The sequence below is a fragment of the Salvia splendens genome, chromosome 16, assembly GCF_004379255.2.
Source record: "Salvia splendens isolate huo1 chromosome 16, SspV2, whole genome shotgun sequence".
In the NCBI taxonomy this organism is placed as follows: domain Eukaryota; kingdom Viridiplantae; phylum Streptophyta; class Magnoliopsida; order Lamiales; family Lamiaceae; genus Salvia; species Salvia splendens.
In genome coordinates this window covers 24,889,920-24,899,650 of record NC_056047.1, presented here as the reverse complement: position 1 = coordinate 24,899,650, position 9,731 = coordinate 24,889,920, and the positions used below count along the sequence as shown (strand labels likewise).

At 39.7% G+C, this 9,731-nt stretch overlaps 1 pseudogene; it reads left to right on the top strand.

Moving 5' to 3' along the window:
• The first annotated feature begins 530 nt into the window (after nt 1–530).
• LOC121769691 lies at nt 531–7,423 on the top strand (annotated as a pseudogene).
• Nucleotides 7,424–9,731: the final 2,308 nt, after the last annotated feature.

Here is a 9,731-nt window from a genome sequence, read left to right as displayed (position 1 = left end):
ATCGACCGATCACCATTACAGGTAGTCGCTGAAGGATATCATCAACAGTATGCGGGGCGATTTGGGGTTGGGAGACATGGCGGAGAGTGGCGACGAGGGGACTACCGGCGGGGGCGACGAGGGTAGCGGCGGGGAATCCGAGGAGTGAGACGACGGTTTTTTTTAACTATGTAATTTATTTTTAATAATTATGTATGTTTTTTTTGTATTGTGTATGTTTTTTTTTAAAATAAAGTGGTTGCAATTTCTCCGTATTTGTGTCGAAATTGTTTAATTCCGTAAATTGTTTAATTTGGTGAATTTGTTAATTTTTTATTATTGTGGGAAGTCTGTCGGGATGTCCTTGGGATGTCCGCCACTGTACAGTGGGATGTCCTTATGACGTTGCAGTGCAGTGGGAAGTCTTTATGACGTGGCAGAAGGAGTTTTTGGGATGTCTGACGGGACATCCGCACCATCGCATGATGTGCTTTCCAAAATATGGGGTCAAAGTGAGGGTGTATTTCAGTAATAAATCCGCCAACGCCGAATTGGTTATTGGTATATTTCCGGCTTATAATTTCCCCTCGCTTTCTCTCGTCGAGATAAAAAAAAGACTCACTTTGATCCGACGTTTCTACTCTTCACAACAGCGTATTCAATTCTGTGTTCGCCGCTGCCATGTACGGCCACAGGGGGTGAGGACCTTGTCAATTTTCAAATTATTTGTATAAACGATTGCCTATCTCTTGATTTATATGCGACTGATTTGCGAATTTATATTCTCTGGGTGTTTCCGTTGTGAAAAAGGATTAGGGTTTATTTTGATTTTGTTGATTTATGATCGAATTGTATTGGCTTCTAGTGAAATACTCCGTTTTCCTTTTTATAGATGCAAGGGTTTTTTCCCCCCCAATTCTGGTGAATTTGGGTTCTGCTTTCGTATAGTTGTACGTTTAATGGTTTGAATCTGGATACAAAAGAAATTCGATTTTAGGGCTACTCAAGTTGAGGATACCTATTGATTTTCTAAATCCGATTGCACTGCTGTTTTTGATTGATATGTATCGATATAAATATGCAAAAGATGTGTTTCCAAGTGCTTCCTGAGCTAGGTAAGATGCATTATCTGAACTGGTGTTTTGCTTGGTGAATCATTGCTATCATGTATGTTTAACTTGAAATCCTTGCTTTTCAATATCAATAATATCTATTTCTGCGACTGGGTTCATGAGTTATCGTTATTCTTTAAGAGCTTGAGATGCAAAAGAAAAACTAGAAGGGTTGGGATTGGCTTTTATTAACGAGGTTGAGTGGGGGGTTTTTCCTTCCTTGGGTATGGATAATTGAAGGGCGATGTTTGGGAGCGGGGGGGTGTCGTACGGGTACGAGATCGGCTCAAAGAGACCAAGAATGATGGAATCGAGTCCCTACTTCGCAGTGAGGAGCAGCGGCGGTTCAGGCAGTTACCAGCCACAAGGCTACGACAGCAGATATCCGCCTTCTTCCACTTTCCCCGTGGTTCGTCTGAGGGGCCTCCCGTTCAACTGCACCGATGTCGACATCTTCAAGTTCTTTGCGGGACTTGATATCGTGGATGTCTTCTTGGTGAACAAGGAAGGGAGATTTTGCGGGGAGGCATTTGTTCTCTTTGCAGGGCGTATGCAGGCTGATCTTGTGTTGCATGTGATCTTTTAAGCTTGCAGTGACGTGGCAGGGAGTTAGTTGAGTTAGTTAATAAAACTTGATCGACCAATGAGAGGGGAGGAACACGTGTGATCAACCAATAGGAGCAGAGCTATGACGTGTACAACAATCCGACGTGGAAGAACCGAGGCGAGCTAAGATGAGCTAGGATGCGAAGTATAAATAGCCATAGTTACTCTTCCTTTTGTTCTGTTGTTAGAAGTTGCTTAGTTGAGAGTTAATCAGCTCAGATCGTGGATCTGGAGCTCCTCTATGCTTGTTCATTGCGATTGTGGACATTTTATCAATTCATTATCAATTCAATCATTTTTCATTGATCATTCAAGTGTTGTGATTGCGTCTTATCGCGGAATCTCGGTGGATCTGAGCTAAGATAGGGAGGTTGCGAAGTAAAATCGTAACAATTGGTACCAGAGCAATCGATCTCCGGACGTGGGGACGGTGACTCGAGGTGCGGAAATGGAGAAAAAAATGATGGAGATGATGGAGCAAAAGATGCAAGAGATGAGAGAAGAACATGCGAGCCAGATTAGGGAGCTGACACAATCAATTGCTGCGATTAATCTGCAGAATCAAAAAAATAAATCAATGGAGAATAGCGAAGGTAGTAGCAGAGGATATCAAGGTGATGGAGAATGGGGAAGATCGACGCGTTATGAATTCCCCAAGTTTGATGGCGATGGATTCGAAGGCTGGATGATGAGAGCTGAATACTTCTTTCAAGTAGCTAAAGTACCTGAAGAGGAGAAAATCAGAGTAAATGCAATCCATCTGGAAGGGAAAGCATTGCAGTGGCATAGAGGTTTTGAGAGTCTGCATGGAGATATGGCTTATGCCGACTGGACGTGCTATAGTTCATCGTTGGCTGCACGTTTTGGTGCTCATGCTTATGAAGATCCGCTAGCTGATCTCAGAAATCTCAAACAAAAAGGTACGCTACAAGATTATATGGACACTTTTGATGAATTATATCCTAGAGCTGGAATTAGAGAAGATCAAGCTCTAAGTTTCTTTTTATCGGGATTGATTGATGAATTGCAAATGCCTGTGCGTATGTTTCGACCTAAGACTGTAGCTGAAGCTTACTCCCTAGCTAAGCTGCAAGAACTTACTGTTAGAGCCTTAGGAGTTAAGGCCAAAGGAAATCAGAACACTATGCAAGCTAATAGTGGCTATTATTCGAGTAGCAGACCAATGTCAGTAACTGCTACTAATAAAGTGGGAACTATGAATAACTGGAATGGAGGAAACAAGGAGAATAACAGAATTGGAGGGGTTAGAGCTAGTACCAATTTAACTCCTAAAGAAATAGATGAAAAAAGAGCAAGGAAGGAATGTTTTTGGTGCACTGAAAAGTTCACTCCAAATCATCAGTGTAGCAAAAAGAAATCATATGTTGTGAAGCTATTAGATGTAGGTGAAGTAGAATGTAATGAAGAACAAGGGGAGACGGATGAAGAAATTGAGGAGGAGAAGTCTGAACTACAGCTTTCATTACATGCGGTTTGGGGTAAGGATGGGCCTCAAATAATGAGGATTAGAGGAAAATGTCAGAAGAGGATCTTAAGAATTTTGATAGATACTGGCAGTACTCATAATTTTCTAAGTGCTAAAATGGCTAAAAGAATTAGCTGTAAGTTACTTCCTGTTAACTCAAAGGCTGTGGAAGTAGCCAATGGACAGATTTTGCAATGCACTCAAAAGTGTAGTAAATTAGAATGGGAGATGCAGGGGTCCAGATTTCATGCAGAAGTTTATCTTATTCCTCTGGAAACTTATGATCTTATCTTGGGTGGAGAATGGTTGTCTACTTTGGGTGAAATCAAATGGAACTTTAATAATCTCAGTATGAATTTTTATCTCCATGGAGAGGAAGTGAAATTATAAGGAGAGAGGTGGGTACCAAAGGCTGAGCAGTTGAATTTTCTACACATAATGAATCCAGAAGAAGAGGATGTAAATCAAAGAAAATTGAATCAGTGCATACCTGCTGTGGAATTTGAAACAGACTACTGCTATGAAATCAGTGTTGAGGAAATTTGGCCAAATCTCAAATTGATTCTGGAAGAATTTGCTGAAGTATTTGAGGAGCCAAAAACACTACCACCACAAAGAGAGCAAGATCACAAGATTATACTGAAGGATGGAGCTGAAGCAGTGAATATGAGGCCCTATAAATATGCAGCACATCAGAAAAATGTTATTGAAGCAATGATTGAGGATATGCTTAAGGCTGGGGTTATTAGGCATAGTGAGAGTTCTTTTGCAAGCTCAATTGTGTTGGTAAAGAAAAAAGACTCTACTTGGAGAATGTGTGTGGATTATAGAGCCTTGAATGCCATAACTGTCAAAGATAAATACCCCATACCTGTGATTGAAGAGCTGCTGGATGAGCTAGGAAAAGCAGCTTGGTTTTCTAAAATCGATTTGAGGTCTGGATATTGGCAAGTGAGGATGAAGCCGGAGGATATCCACAAGACTGCTTTTAAGACTCATTCAGGGCATTATGAGTTCCTAGTTATGCCATTTGGCTTAACAAATGCTCCTGCAACATTTCACAATCTGATGAACACTATTTTCAGGAATTATTTGAGGAAATTTATATTGATATTCTTTGATGACATTCTAGTATATAGCAGTAGCCAAGCAGCTCATGAACAACATTTGAGAGTTGTCATGGAATTGATGAGAGAACACAGCTTGTTAGCAAAAAAGAAGTAAGTGTACTTTTGGGTGTAAAAAGGTGGAATATCTTGGCCATGCTATCTCTGAAGATGGAGTCTCAACTGATGAGGGAAAAATAGAGGCAGTGAGAAATTGGCCTCAGCCTAAATCTGTGCAACAAGTGAGAAGTTTCTTAGGTTTGACTGGTCATTACAGGAGGTTTGTGCAAAATTATGGGGTGATAGCTAGGCCTCTGATAGAAGTGATTAAGGGCAATGTGTTCAAATGGACTGGAGAAGCACAAGAAGCTTTTGATAAACTTAAAGCAGCTATGACTACAGCTCCTGTGTTGGCTCTACCAGATTTTGGCAAAGAGTTTGTAGTAGAAACTGATGCTTCAGGGTTTGGGATTGGAGCTGTGCTAATGCAAGATAAGGACCCCATAGCCTTTATTAGTAAATCCCTATCTCCTAAATATTAGACTCTATCAGTATATGAAAAAGAACTGCTAGCTATTTTGATGGCTGTGAAGAAATGGTATCACTATTTGCAGAGAAAAAAGTTTATCATCTTGACTGATCACCAGAGTTTGAAGTACCTGATGGATCAGAAATTAACTACTCCTACTCAGCAAGCTTGGATGACTAAGCTAATGCACTTTGACTATGAAATCAGATATAAGAAGGGCTGTGATAATTCAGTGGCAGATGCTCTCTCCAGAGTTCCAGAAGTGATGACTTATACCTTGACTTCTTTTGTGATTCCTCTTGAGTTGATTGCAAAAATCAAGGAGTCATGGAAGCAAGATCCTTTGATACAAAAGATTCTACAAGCAAAACAGCAGAACAAGGATTCCCACCCAAAGTTCAGTTGGAATAAAGATGAACTGAGAAGAAAAGGCAGGTTACTGGTGGGAAATGATGTGATTTTAAAAGCTCAAATCTTGTCTACTTTTCATGGAACTGCTCTGGCTGGTCACTCAGGAGTCTTAGGCACTTACAAGAGGATATCTGCTCTCTTATATTGGCTAAAATTAAGAAAGGATGTCAGGGAATTTGTTCGATTATGTGTTACTTGCCAGAGATATAAGCCAAGTAATTCCTCTCCATCTGGATTATTACAACCTCTTCCAGTTCCTACTGCACTTTTTACAGATCTCTCTATGGATTTCATTGAAGCACTGCCAAGTTCACAAGGTTTTGACTCTATATTTGTGGTAGTGGATAGATTGAGTAAATATGCACATTTTATGGCTCTCTCACACCCTTTTACAGCAAAGAAGGTGGCTGAGGTATTTCTTGACTCTGTTTTTAAATTACATGGGATGCCAATTAAAATTGTAAGTGACAGGGGAGCCATCTTTGTGGGAAATTTCTGGAAGGAATTCATGAGTTTACTAGGAGTGGAGTTGTTATATTCCACTGCTTATCACCCGGAGACTGATGGACAGACTGAGATAGTTAATAGGAGTCTACAATGCTATTTGAGGTGTGCTATGGGTGAGAAACCACACACTTGGGTCCATTGGTTAGGATTGGCTGAGTATTGTACAATACTGCATATCATTCTAGTATTCAAATGACTCCTTTTGAAGCTCTATATGGTTTTGAACCTCCTTTACATGTTCCTTATCTACCGGGTGATTCTAATGTTGAAGCAGTAGATCTGGCATTAAGAGACAGAGAAGAAATGCTGAGCATACTTAAAAGAAATGTACAAAAGGCTGCTGATAGAATGAAAAACAAGCTGATCAGCACCGAATTGATAGAGAGTTTGATGTGGGGGAATGGGTTTGGTTGAAGTTGAGAGAGTATAGACAAAGATAAGTACGAGGGAAACATCATAAGTTCGAGCCTAAATACTTCGGTCCTTATCAAATTACAGACAAGATTGGAGCAGTAGCTTATAAGCTTAATCTGCCAGCTTCAGCTACGATCCACAATGTGTTTCATGTGTCCTTGTTGAAGCCCGCCTCTCCACCAGCAGGTCCTATTATTGATCTTGTGTTGCATGTGATCTTTTAAGCTTGCAGTGACGTGGCAGGGAGTTAGTTGAGTTAGTTAATAAAACTTGATCGACCAATGAGAGGGGAGGAACACGTGTGATCAACCAATAGGAGCAGAGCTATGACGTGTACAACAATCCGATGTGGAAGAACCGAGGCGAGCTAAGATGAGCTAGGATGCGAAGTATAAATAGCCATAGTTACTCTTCCTTTTGTTCTGTTGTTGAAGTTGCTTAGTTGAGAGTTAATCAGCTCAGATCGTGGATCTGGAGCTCCTCTATGCTTGTTCATTGCGATTGTGGACATTTTATCAATTCGTTATCAATTCAATCATTTTTCATTGATCATTCAAGTGTTGTGATTGCGTATTATCGCGGAATCTCGGTGGATCTAAGCTAAGATAGGGAGGTTGCGAAGTAAAATCGTAACATCTTGCTCTCCGGAGGGACCGGCAAAACATGGGGAGACGATATGTGGAGGGTTTTAGGTGCAAGAAGCAGGACTGTTACCACGCAATAGCATCCGAGGTTAAAGAAGGATCTTATGGTAGTGTTGACCACCGTGGTTCTCCACCACCTGCCCGACGCAAGAGGTCTCCCGAGAAGGAGAGGATGGAGTATACAGAGACTTGAAGATGCGTGGCCTTCCTTACTCTATGAAAAAGTCGGAGATCTTGAAATTCTTTGAAGATACGGTCAGTGTGAAGGAGGAGAAGATTCACATTGCGTGCCGATCAGACGGGAAAGCAACTGGGGAGGCGTACGTGGAGCTTGGTTCGGTCGAAGAGGCAAGGAAAGCCATGTCTAAGGACAAGATGATGATCGGATCAAGATATGTGGAGCTGTTTCCTTCAACACCTGAAGAATTGAAGCGAGCTGCATCAAGATCACGTTAGTGAATTTTAATAGAGTTCATCCTCTTTGGCTCTGTTGTTAAATTGTTACTACATTGAAACTTGAGGTTTGAGTTAATTGTGTTTTCCCCAATTCATTGAAGAGATGCTTGAAAATTATCAACACTGCCATTTTACTCTGTGAGATGTATCTATTAAATCAAATTTTTATGATATATCGTCATAAGGAGAAAAACACCATTAATATCATTGATTATTTGTTTTAATGACATTTGTCGATTTGATTGTTGATTTATGTTTATTAGGTAACAAGTAAAATGTTTTCTTCTAGTTATAAAATAAAACATAAATTTATTACAGTATATTATTGTAGTAATATTTGAACTCTGGGACAGGTTTTGATCTGTAAAGCAAAGCTTCTAGAATGTTAAAATCTTTTATTCGAGGGTGTCTTAATATTCAACGTATTATAACAACTTTTGATCATTCACTAGTGATTATTTTATGTATCTTAATCATTAATATGAATTCAGTATATAAAAATATACAAATGACTACCTTCTGAAGTCTTTGAATATAATTTGATGAAAAACATGGGAGCATGTCGTTAATAGAATATTATTAAGTCAATATATTTTCGTTAACTTCATAATAAACAGTAGTAATTGCATACATATTGACTACATCTAAATAGGCATGCACACGGTTTGAAAACCGCCGGTTCCGACATGCACACGGTTCGAAAACCGCCGGTTCCGGGCATGCACACGATTCGAAAATTGCCGGTTCCGAACCGGAACCGGCGGTTCATGGTTCAAGATTTCCTTGAACCTGAACTGGCCCACCAAGGTCCCCGGCGGTTCCGGTTCCGATTCCGGTTCAAAAAATTGGCGGTTCCGGCGGCGGTTCAAAACCGCCGGTTTTTTGCTGAAACCGCCAGTTCCTTGCCAGTTCGGCGGTTCGTAATTTTTATTTTTTTGCATTTTTTTATTTATTTATCTATGAAATGTGCGTAAATAAAATTCAAAAATCACGATGAAAATTGCAATTTTATTGAGATTACAAGTTACAACAATTACAAATCACAAAAAACTTGAAGTCTTGAAGTCTTAAACAAAAAATTTAAATACAACGAGACTACTAGTCTACAACGAAGCTAATTAGAAATTACAAAAAAAGACTTGAAATTTTGAACAATAAATTTATAAGAATATATACTCTTAGTCGGCGAAGGAGATGTTTCTACATAATTAAATTGAGGACACCTTTAGCAATTCAACCTTAAATGTTGAGTTTAGTTTAACAATCAACCATTATAGTAGAATTGTCAAAAGTTTCCCGGATTTAGCCTTATAGAGAAATCTATTTCACATACTAGAGTATATACAAATACAATTATTTAATTGTATTTGCATATTTTTAAAGTAGAAACAAATGGAAAAAAAGAAATAAAGGAAAAAGGACTTGAGCTCAACTTAAATTTAAAATTTAAGTTGAGGTGTCTACGTATCCTCAATGCTTATTTGCATTAGGGAATCAAAGCCCACGTAATTCTCTTACCTTACTTACCTATTTGGGTTGACCGACGATTGACAGTTGGCCTACGATTCATCCCCGGTGAATTCTTCTTGTGATTCCTCCTGACGAGCATCCCAATCATTTTCTTGTTCTCTGACGTCAGGTTTGGCCCAATCATCAAGTAACATCATGGCTTCCATATTTTTTGCGGAGAGCTTACTTCTTGATTCATCCAACACACGTGATCCAACACTGAAAGCGGACTCGACGGCGACAGTGGAAGCCGGAATCGAAAAATCTCCTTGGCCATTGACGCAAGTATGGGAAAATCTTTCTTGTGTGTTCCCCACCAATCGAGGACGTCGATTTGGGCGGGAGGAGTATGACCTTCATCACCAAAGGAAATGAGTGAATTGAAATATAAATCTAACTCACTTACCATACCTGAGGACGACCATCCGCCGGTGCTGTAGCTGTATAGGTCGGCTAATTGGGATTGCGCGTCGGGGTTATCATAATCGGTTTGAAATGCGAAGCCAAAGTTATGTTGTTGAGGAGGGGTAGGTCTTCTGACTTGGTGGGTACTGTTATACTTGGTTTCATATTCGGTGTACAGAGCATGCAAGTTAAACTTGAAGGTTTGTTGGATAATTGACCGGTCCGGGAGGTTTATTTGAAATGTTTCGGTTAGGTTTACTCCTCATTGGTCATTGGTATCTACTTGCAATGCTTGAAGTGGAACAAGATCAATAGAACTCAAATTATTATAGTAAAAATCTAAAATCCTGGAAGTACCGGCTAATTTCCATTTTGGATCCAAGACCTTTGGAATCAAAAACACCGTTGGAATCTCACCAAAATACTTAAGCCATTTTTCAATCAATAATATAAAACACACATCAATTCAGGAGAAGAGGAAGCATTTTTCATCGCAGTTTTAAAACCAAGTGATATATACATGCAATGCTCTAAAACACGAACAATAGTGCAATAATAAACACCCGA